Source organism: Rhynchophorus ferrugineus, unplaced genomic scaffold, assembly GCF_030347505.1.
Source record: "Rhynchophorus ferrugineus isolate W39M unplaced genomic scaffold, kcgeb_rfMv2 rfM8, whole genome shotgun sequence".
Lineage (NCBI taxonomy): Eukaryota > Metazoa > Arthropoda > Insecta > Coleoptera > Curculionidae > Rhynchophorus > Rhynchophorus ferrugineus.
The window spans coordinates 12,223,004-12,235,224 of record NW_027472587.1 but is presented as its reverse complement, the minus strand read 5'-3'; the positions used below and the strand labels follow the sequence as shown (position 1 = coordinate 12,235,224).

The 12,221-nt window shown below is 28.5% G+C and overlaps 1 long non-coding RNA gene across 1 annotated transcript; it reads left to right on the top strand.

Annotated features, from left to right (window-relative positions):
• The first annotated feature begins 8,700 nt into the window (after positions 1-8,700).
• LOC143200822 (uncharacterized) lies at positions 8,701-10,017 on the top strand. Its single transcript, XR_013006819.1, has 2 exons — positions 8,701-8,832; positions 9,090-10,017. It is a non-coding gene; the product is annotated as an uncharacterized LOC143200822 (long non-coding RNA).
• The last annotated feature ends 2,204 nt before the right edge of the window (positions 10,018-12,221 follow it).

Sequence of the window (12,221 nt, the reverse complement as noted above, 5' to 3'; positions counted from 1 at the left end):
ATTTTCAATAATGGGGGGCTGATGTTCAAAACAAATGAAACCAAAACAAGTCTAGAATGCAACATTCTGTTCTATGCGAACTTCGACTGTTTCTAGATTTTTTTGTTATTTGATTATTTTATCTGTCTTTTATTTGGAAAATCTTGATTCTCGTAAGAAATAATATATTTTAAATAATGACGGTTGCATGATATTATTGAATGAATAAATTAATTATCATTACAATTCTCAGTATTTTTTAGCGTATTAGAGATATTAGTAGGTCTTCATTCGTTTTTTAAACGTTTGTCAATCATTTTAAACCATTGAGAAAGCGTTTGAGGAAAAGAAATACTGCCCTGCAATATTCCTGGATGTCTCACAAGCTTTTGATTGGGTTTGGCATTTGGGAATAATCTGTAAGATGAGCAAATTGTTACCGCGTAACTATTGTCAATTGCTGGAGTCATACCTTTTCGGAAAAAAATGTAGAGTATCGTACGAAATGGCGTTCTCGACATTTAAAACTATTTCGGCTGGAGTTCCGGCTCTCCTATATCTGCTTTACACTGTTGACATTCCAACAACAAAAGAAACACTACTTGGAACCTTTGCTCGCGATATAGTTATTATGGCAAACGATATATCATGCCTAGGGATATAGAAAAAGTACAAGTGGCAGTCAACATAATCTACGAATGGACGAAAGATTTGAAAATTCAACTTAATAGCTCCAAATCTGTCCACGTTAATTTTGAATTGCGGCGAAATAATAAAAACTTAATTATCACCTCAAGCAGAATCAGCTAAATACCTTGGAATCCATCTTGACGGTAGATTAAATTGAAAACATCATGTTAGACAAAAAGCAAAACACATTAGAACCAAAATAAAACAACTATACTGGTTAGTCGGCAGATACTCTCAACTTGACTTAAAATCAAAGAGGTTGATTTATAAGAGAATCATAAAGCCAATTTGGACCTATGGGGTGCAAATATGGGGTTGCGTTAAAAGTTCAAATCAACTAGTCATACAACGCTGTCAAAACAAGGTTCTTCGATTGATTACCAATACCTATCGCCACGTACGAAGTTATCCAATATTTCGCCTTGAAATACGAAAGAAGGTTACTAAATCATACTAACGTGGAAGGAATACAACTGCTGGACAGCAGAAGCGAACCAAACCATACGAACTTATATAAATTGTAAACAATAGCTATAAGTTGTTATAATTTTATAGTTGAGGAATACATATTGATGTATTTTCTCGCACTTGTTTTGCTTGTGAATTAATCCAAGTACAATGAAATGTAGTAATAAAGTAATTTATAATTAGGATTATACTAAGCGTATCGAATAAAGATGTTATTAAAAAAATATTTTAAACGCAAACCATTCGGCTTGATTACCATATTCTTAAACAATTGTCAACGAATGCAAAACAGATGATTATAATACATATTTTATTAATATGTCATAACAATATTTCTATAAATTATTCATCTTTTGTGCTAGATATATTCCCATCGCTATATATGGTCAGTAAGCTTCAGTCAGCTTGAAACGTTTACAAAACGAACTTAGAAAATCAATAACCGGGGCTTTTCTAGAATATTTCCATTTTCTGTTTCATTTACACTATGTAAGAAGAGTGAAATAAACCTTAATCATAAATAGTCAGATAATTAATAAATAATAGTAAATATAGAGCCAGACATATGTATACATAATCTTATTTTAAAAATAAACAATATCAAAATCAGCATTTCTTACTCACACATATTTACATTAAATAAAGGGTTTCAATTCATTTTAAAAATATTTTCTACTAAAATCATCTTGTGAAATTCCTATTATTATTAAAAAAAAAAATTTTGTTAAAACTATTTCGTCAAAGTAATTTTTTGTTTGAACCACCAATTTATTTTACAAAAACAATATACAGTATCAATTTAAATCATTTATAATTCTGGTGACACTAACAATTACCAGAATATTTGTTTGAAAGGTTCGTTAAAACCAACATCTTGATGTTAACATGTCTACATTTTGATTAAATGTTCGAGGGAAACAATTATTTATTTTTAAAAACCTTCAAAAAAATTATATCTGTAATAGTTCAGAATTTGTAAAGAACAGAAAATATTCCAAATTATAAATATAAAAATTATAATTTTTAGTATGAATTGTTATAGAGTTTAGAAAATACAATTCCTGTGATATTTAAAGTTGTCTTTAGCAATATAAACTTATTAACAGAGTAATATTATTAAAATTGACATAGTTTCTATATTACAATAAACTAATGTAATGAACTACATTAATTGCGAAGCAGTTCATTGTACTCAACGAATAGACACGAAACCATTTTCTATTACTTTGTTTGTCCATTGTTTAAATAACTACATCATTTGTTTTAATGTATCATATTAGCTAGATTATTTAGTTCCTATAGAAAACAAAAAATAATATTGTTTAAGTGAAATTGAATGAAATATATAACTTATATAAATTATTTAAAAAAATAATGTAATAAAAATAATCCTTAAAATCTAAATTTGATTATTTTTTAACTTTTAGTGAGTTCTTTATTTATATTTTGAAGTCGATTAATTTTTTTTGTTAAAAATATTTTTTATATGTTTATCATTCATTTTAAACGTAAATCATTGGACTTCATCACCATATTCCTAAATAATTGTCAATGAATGCAAAATAGATGACTAATAAATATTTTATTAATATGTCATAACCATATTTTCGTAAATTATTCATCTATCTTTTGTGTTAGATATATTTCCATCGCTTTATATAGTCAGTAAGCATTAGTCAGCTCGAAACGTTTACAAAACGCAGTTAGAAAATCAATAATCCGGGCTTTTCTGGAATATTTCGGCTCTCTGGTTCGTTTACACGATATGGGAAGAGAGAAATAAACCTTGAATTTCGTAAATATATAAAGAGATATATTTGTACAACAGTTCTTTTTAATAATAAACTGTGTTAAAAATTGCATTTATTACTCACATATATTTATATTAAGTATAAATTTATAAAATTCAAAAAAGCAATTTTTGAAACATTTTTTTGCTTGAATCATCTTGAGAATCTTGGGAAATTATTGTCTTTAAGTTCAGTAAAGTAGAGGCTTTTATTAAAGAAATAAAAAAAGTTGTTAAAAATATTTCGTTTTAGTAAACATGTACATGTGCAGCTCATGTATAATCAGGCTACGCAAGTACTATTAACAATACTGTCATTTTATATAGCAACAACGCTAAACATCTCAACACACTTCAGTAAGTGATCTACAACTTATAATCGAACTCTTATTCTGGATACTATTCTAATTTATTTTAAAGTCTCCTAACTTATTCTAAAAACTATTCTAACTTATTCTAGAGATTATTAAATTTTACCCTATGTGTCGATTAACCAGTTCGTATGGCAGTTTGCGTTTGAGCCTACGCATTTTACTATCATCGTGCACATTTAACTGCTTGGCGAGTGTATTGGGATGCACTAATAGTCTTTCAGAGTATTTCCCACTAACACTCCAAATCACACTCGTTATGGGTTCTATGGGGATATCACGCTGAAGCAATTTGTTGGACACGTAATCGACGATGACTCGCAACACTTTATTCTGGAACCTCTGGATGATATCTATGTTAAATTTGTCCAAATGGGCTTAAATATTGACTTATACAGCAAAACCTTATTATCTAATGATAATTTAGATTTACGCCCTATCAGCCAATACATTTGGTTTAGTTTAAGCCCAAGCTGTTTGCTTATTGTAACTATATGTTTTTTCCATGTCAAACGTCGATCGAAATGCATTCCCAGATATTTAACGTTGTCTGCTTGCTGAAGAGAAGTTGGAGGTTTTTTGTGGCTGATATTCGATCCTCGGGTCACTATAAAACCACTGTATCGTATACATAAGATATTACAATGGGCCAAGAACATTGCCCTGCGGAACACCCGAATATATTGGGAGTAGGTCACTGTAATCACACGATACACGATGATCTCAAAATAATTTTTTGCTTTCAAACATGAGAGGTTACAAAATCACAGTTACAAAAAAGCAAAATCAAAAAACATAGCTACTGGACAACACGCTTTGCAGATTGTAGCAAACAAAATCACAAAACTTGTACAGTGTATAAGAGTGACTCTTAATTTAATTTTAATTTTGGAAATACATACTGATTTTATTACTGCATTTATCCTACACTCGTCTTTCATTTTTTCCAGTACAAAGATTGTGTTAAGCATATCTATCTATATATAAGGTACAATAAAAAAACACTTGTTTATTTATACTTCCTTAGCTTCGAATTCAATCTATCAACTATAGCCGATTTTTAATTTAATAAAAAATATATTTCTTACTAATAGAACTTTTCATATTAGCCAGCTTACAGCGTTTGCAGAGAAAATCAATATGTCCAGGCTTTTACGGAATATTCCAGCTCTTCCTTCTGTTTACTGTATTTAAGGTATAACAAAGGAAATATTATGGCGTCTAAAAAGGAAATTACTAAACCCTGAATAGAGTAAATATATACAAACAAAATGAAATATTATCGTATTAAAAATATGTAAAATTACTTTAGATACAAAGTTTGTTTCCACTGTCTTGATAAATATTATTTATTTTAATAAAATATTGTTGTTTATAATATTTTGATAATATTTAAATATAATATTGTGTTATTGTGGTATTATAATATTATCAAATAATTAAAGGATGTTTGCTTACATATATGGTCATATGTAGAGGCGTATTTTGGTTTACAGATATCAATTGTTGAGCTTGGTAAACAAAAAACAAAAAAATGGGTGCCAATTTATTCACATACATTCTAAACACTAATCAGTGATACATGTGCTGTTTTGATCTACGACATTGCCACTTCTCTGGTAAAATATTACCTTTATAAAACCGTGACTGTCGAATTGAAGTCGTGAATTCTAGTGACTTTCTTTGGCAATATTTTGTTATAAATAAAAATGGACCTAAATTTATCTAAAATTCAAGCTAGGGTTCCCCAACCTCTGGGTTCCAGACTTTATCAATGGAATTTGCTTCATTTGGGTCGAAAAAAGATACATTACAATGATGTTCAGGAGTATATGGACAAATTAAGTTATGATAATTCATTAGATGAATGAATGAATGGAGACTACATTCATTTACAGGAAGTTGTTCGAATATTGCTAAAGTTACAAGTAGGCTTTACGATATACTGTCATTTTTGTGGATATATTGAGACAGCAAAGCTTGAAGTTAACACTATACAAAGAAACTTTGGGCCAATGAGGATTAATTTCGTTCTTATCAAAGCAATATCATTTCCAATGTTTGCACATCAAATAGGTATCATAAAAATCTTATATCGAAAAAGTTATATATATGAGAATGGAGGGTGAGCACGTGGTTTTTATAATAAAACTACTGGATTCTATTACGGTTTATTCTAGAAGCCAGCTCAGAAGATCATTCAATTGCCCTTTAATTAGGACTCCTCCTTCTTCCTCAGGCCATCTTAAACATTCGGAAAATTTGAAAATACTGATTATCTGGTACGATTATCATGGTAACAACATATATTATTCATTGTTTTGTAATATTTAAGAGTTACTTTTATTATAAACTATCTATCAATCCTAACAATTTGGCAATCTATTCTAAATCTACACATACATACATACAAGACTTATCTTAAAAATCAATATCAACAAGGCAACGCCAAGGAAAGGAACTATATCAAAATCAATAAACTTCGCCCTTCTAGAATTTTCCAGAACTTCCTTTAAGTCATGAATGAACGTGAGTCAGAATTGAAATTTAACGTTATATCTTTGTCTGTAGTGTTTCATCTTACAAAAAAAGAACATTTTATTTTTAAAATTTAAACACTAGTTTCTAAAGAAACTGAACTATCCACAAGATATTGTTCTGTTTCATTCATAAATCCTAAATATCAAAAAAAATGGATTAAAATCTTACTATATCCTAGTAAAATTTATCAAAGAATCATTAATCATTTTAAAAAATTTATCCTAAATAATATAATACTAGTTAAATATAAACATATATTGAACAGGGAATAATTCTGCATTTTGCAAACCACTGTAGTTTTCAATTTTAAATAATGTAATAATAAAATCCTATATAAGCTGTTATATTGAACAAACTAATTTATAAATTAAAAATCAGTACAAATCTTATTTTTCTACATAAAATACGGTACGAAGCGACGCTTAATATATTAATTAATAAAGTACATCACTGAAGAAAATAATCACTAAATGAAACTCTGAAGATATTAGTGCTACAGAGAGAAGGAGGACGTTGTGGAAAGATTTTTCATCGATACATGAAATATGAATAAATGCTAAATCATAGTTGAGTGTTGCTGTTAATTTAGAATAACATCAACATGTTGACAAATGTAAAATAACTGCTTAAATGTACTATGGATGTTATTCACTAGATATTTAAGATGGAACGTTTTCTTCTATAATGCAATCTAATAAAATATAAATAACTGTTTTTTTCATTTGACTGATGTGTAACAATATATTCAGAGGTTTTACAAGTCATTGTACTGGGTCCACTACTTTACTATAGTCTATCCAATTTGTATATACGTCATAGAGTTTTAGTTCAGTTTGGCTTTGATATGCAACAAAATTCTAATCTAAATAAAATAATTTAAAAAAATAGTGTTATCAAATATAATTTATTTTAACATCACAGTAAATCTAATGCATTTATTATCTAAGGACTTAAAACTACAATTAAGTACACAGTTATAATAGTTTGTAGGTTAGGGTCGTGTTTGATTATATTTACATTGATTCCTATTTCCGTCAACTTTTGTTGACCGTTGGGTAGATTGGTCCAATTCTGAAATATCCATGTTTCATCTAATTACATATAATGAAATAATAAGTCTTTTAAAATAGTCTAAAATTGTATTCTTTTAAAAGCAATATCCGGAAGTTCCATTAGACCTCTTCAATACTTTTCAGACTAACAGTTTCCTTTGAAATAATTGTATTAAATTATATGCGGTAGACAATACATTAAACATCTTGATGACGAATGTACAAAATAACTTTGGATAGACTATACATTCCCTGTAAACTGTTAATATACCGATCACAAAAATCACTACTGCAGCTACATGTGCCGACTAAATATCCTGATATACATATAGACCCATGTCTTACTTAGAACCTACTTGCTAAGTAGAGCAATTATTGTATTTGTGATTCTAAATTCTTAGTGACGTCTTTTTTGTCAAACAGCAGAAACTGTTTGATAATATTATAGTACTATATGACATAATAAAGTATTATTAGTATCTATATTGATATGATTCACTAATTAACATAAAACAGTTTTTTATATTCATTTGTTACATATATCGATGGATATAAAACATGGAAATTTACTAATCTAAATTATTAGGCAAGTATATATCAGTGTTTATATATTCGTCAAGTATAATCCGTAGATAAATGAATATAAATTAGTTGGTAAAAATGAAACCGACCAAAAACAAATGATATATCGATTTTTTTATTTCTATATTTGATAATATGTCGTTCATTATTTTATAATCTAACTTTATCTGAAGCCCGACGTTATTTCAATCGTCTTTATTATATTTGTGGGACCCCACACAACAATTAAAGTATAAATAGAATAGATAGGAATTACAAATATTTATTGGTACTCATTTGTTTTAGATACAATGCAATAAATGAATGGGGATTAAACAAAAATAAAATCATTATTTGTTTATTTCCAAGTATTATTTATGACAATATTGCACGATAGTCTATTAAATTCGTTAATTTCTAACTATACGGTTAATTTATCATTTGCAGATAATAGTTTTGGAGTCTAAAAACCGAAGAGAATTATCGCAGTTGGCTCTGCGTCTATTGTTCTAACACACGAAGAATCTTAATTGAATTTTTTGTGTTAACTTAATTGAAGAATGTTCATCACCTTTCGAAACCTGACATCGAATAACTTGTTATTTAATCAACATAGAATACCAACAACTTTTACGTCAGTTTTATGGCTATCAACGTGGAAGCTGTTTTGTTTTTGTTAAAAATATGTGTATATATTTGGAGAATTTCGTTTTTTTTTGTATGGTAGATATTTAGATATTCATCGAAATCCATCCAGTAATATCAGAAGTAAAGAAATTATTATTCATTTCATTTTACGTCGTCAAAATATGATTCACCCAATTGATCCACTGGAAATTTTTGCCTTTCTATAATAATTTATTATTTGACATTGGTTAGATTGTTTACGGGTTTCGATATTTGCTATCGTCGCCAGAAATTAACAATGAACGTAAGCTTTGAACTTGTTTGCTTTGCAATTATGTTAACTGCCCGAGTATTTCGAAGGGTAAATATATGTTTAAGGGTTTAAGGTGATATAACAAAGAAACGAGGGCAGTCTAGAACTACGCAGTAATTTTTTTGAAAACGTACCATATACGACTAACGAAACAGTTGACTCAGTGAGAGAGATGAGTGCTGGGTTGAATGTATAATGAGAGAGAGAGAGACGACGAGATGCAGCCGGCCATTATCCACGACCCACCACGATCAATACATCGAGAAGGGTCACGTAGCCAAGCGTCATTTCTAGTAAAATCTAAGGAGTGGGGAGAGTCGGTATAAATATCGGCGCATAGCCCGGTTGCCTCGAAGTTCGTTGTTTAGTGTTGTTGTGTACGTACGAAGAGAGAAGAGGCGTCCGAGGTCACTCCCACACACACAGAGAGAGGATTGGTTGGTGAGGTGTCTGTAAAAAAAACCAGCTGGTGATATTACATCGTATTTATACATTTTTTTACTTTATTCTTTTCAAAATTCGCATCAGTCTCGCCACTAGCATCTGGCCAATGCGAAATGGCGACTGATCTCTCGTCATCATCTAACTAGCAAACTTTCTCTTTATTTTTATGTTCTACTGATATTCCGTTTTGGAATTGAAGAAACACTTGTTTGTTTTTCACCGAACTGTGGTGTCACAATCTCCATTAATTTCAGAGAATATCGACGATAAAAAACGTGTCCAATATGGCGTCGTCGTCGTCGATCGATCGATCGATATAAGATAAAGGGGGCGCGGGGTCTAGGCTAGGAACGCGCACGCTCTGATCCCGAAACACGAAAAATAAGACCATAAAAAGAGACGACAGACCGTAAAAAGTAGGGTGCGAAAGGCACGCAGAAAGAGTAACGTATTTTTATTTTAGTATTTTTAATATTAATTTGTTTATTTGCAATTTACTTTGAAGTTAAGATTTAGAGAGACCCCCGTGGTCTCGTTTAGGTCCACTAAAACCGGTCGTTACGGCCGCCATAATAGAATTTTTCTAGATCTGAACTAAATCCCGACGAGAAAATGATGGAGAGAGGTTATAGGAAGCGGTTTTCGTTTATCGACCGATTCGTCTTCTACCCCTCCTTCCCCCCCTACGATAACGACGATATACAGTTTCTGTCAGTTCTCTCGCTCTTTCCTGCTCAGTTGTAGTGTTGGTGTTTGTTGTTTGTTACGAAACTGAAACGATTGAAGTTCTTTTTCCACATACATATATATAAATATTGACTTTTTAAACCGTTTATTGTGAATTCCATTATCTTTGTTAGATATTTTATTATTATTATTATTAATACTATATTATTATTATTCTTCTTGCCTGCAATTTAATAACTTCTATACATTATACATTTTTTTAAAGATAGTATTTAGTTATTAAATTCAGAATAACCGCACAAGCATATGCTTTTGCTCATATATAATTTTTCTCTCCCCCAATTATTTTTTACATTTAATTTTCACTAACCTAGAACGGCTAAGTTGTGTAGCTATATTCAACTCCCTCTTATATATTAAACGAAACAAGATATAGAATGGCGTTTGTACAAACACTATAACAACGATTTGAATAAAATATTTTTAAAACCGAAACGTATTTTACGCAGTATTATTAATTTTAAACACCATTTCCCAACAAAACAAAAAAAATAGAACAAGAAATTATATGTGATACATATATATCTTACATACCATTCACTGGTAAACGAGTGAATTATATCATCGGGATTTTTATTATCCTATGAGAGACAAATATGAAGCCTAGGTTTCGTACTATGGGAGATTAAAAAACAACAATTATGGCCGTGACACAGTAAGTACTTAATTTTAGAGTTATTTGTTTTACGTTATTATTCCCATAAAAGGGCGTTTGCATCTAGATGTCGTATTTTTGTTGAAATAATAATGACGATGTTGGTAATGCAGAATGAAATGGGTCGAGAACATGTTTATTGGTATGACTGCGCATTATAGTGAGATATGACGAATTGTTACGTGATTAAACAGGTTTTAACAAGATACAATATCGAGTATTCGATGTGGGTTTTGAATGTGTAGGTTATTATTAATAAATGACGCAAAACTAAAGTAATCTATATAACTATGAGACTTTGGTGTTAAAATATATCAAACAACTAATGGGGAAATTACAGAGAAATAACTGTAGAAATATGATGAATAGAAATTAGTAGAAAGAAGTACTGTAGAAATTTGAGTGGCATAATATGTCAACCCATCGGAACCAAAAATTGCGGCATAATTAGAACGGTATTTTATGTGATATTTTATATATTCTCCATATTGCACTAAGTGTGCATCGCTAAAGTGAATGGTATATTATAAATTTTATTGATATTGATATATTTCGGATACTTTTACAATTACACAATTTTGATATTTAACTGTGTTTATATAAATTTAACACAACATGATGGATTTATAAAATAATAGTTTGTAGAATATTATAATATATAATGCCCAATTTTTGAAAGGCTAATTGTAAAAACTTAAGATTAGTTTATAATTGAAAATATTACGTATAACAGAAAGAAAGAATGTTAGTTCTTTTTTAAATGCATAAAGTTGAGATACTTTTATGAAATCAAACTGAACTTTATATGAACTATGTTATAATTATGATGAGATCGAAAGATCAGTATACTTTACAACATATAGTATTGTATTTTAGTAAAATATAATATGTTTTGAATTAATAACATACGCTCGAATGAGATTAAAACAATATTATTTTTAGTTCAAACATTTAAATACAAATTTAACATAATATTATATATATATATATATATATATATATATATATATATATATATATATATATATATATATATATATATATATATATATTATATATGAGTTTATAAGACAATATTTTGTATTAGTGTTCAAATTTAGCTACACTAATCAGAATTAAAAAAAGAATCGTCGAATACATACCGGAAATATTTTTACTGTTTAATTATACAGAAGTAAATAACTTTGTGTCATATTTATCTTGTTCTTGATATAATATTAACAAAATATTTTCGTTATATATAACTATTTCCGCTTTTTATTGATATATATATGATGTGATGAAACAACGTTGATGATTTAATATGACTATTATTATATATTATTTTCTACTAGAATGAAATGAAAATAGCTTGAATCGTGATTATTTTTAACTGAGAGTCATTTTTAGAAATTACTACTATTTACTAATATTTTAATATTTTAATTTTAATAATTTTAATATTTACATTTTATATTGAAATTCACAATTTAAAAAATAGCCCAAACAAATATTAACCGTTCTTTGATTTTATTTCTAATGAGAAAATATTTTTTAATGTATATATTGAATTGAGATATATAGAAATTAATTTCTTGTTGATATGTATTATTTATTATAGGAAGAGAAAATATTATTATTTTATCTGTTGAATAGAGATATTTTTACTGTGAAGCTATACAAGAGCCAAGTTTATAGGAATACTACCCTTTTTATCTTGTTCTCTATATTTTAATATCATCAAAATATTTTTATTATTTATGTCATACAGTATTACATTTTAGAATTTTATTAACATATCTGACTTGATGAAACAATGTTGATAGTTCATTATTAAGTACTTGTAAAATGTAGAAATTAAACTTAACATGATTTTAGTGTATACAATACTGATTTTAGTGTATACAATACTATTAAGACACCCACATTTTATTTTAAATATTTTCTGTGCTTACTTATACAAATTTTAATAAAAAAGAAATTAACTTAAAATTAAATTATAAAT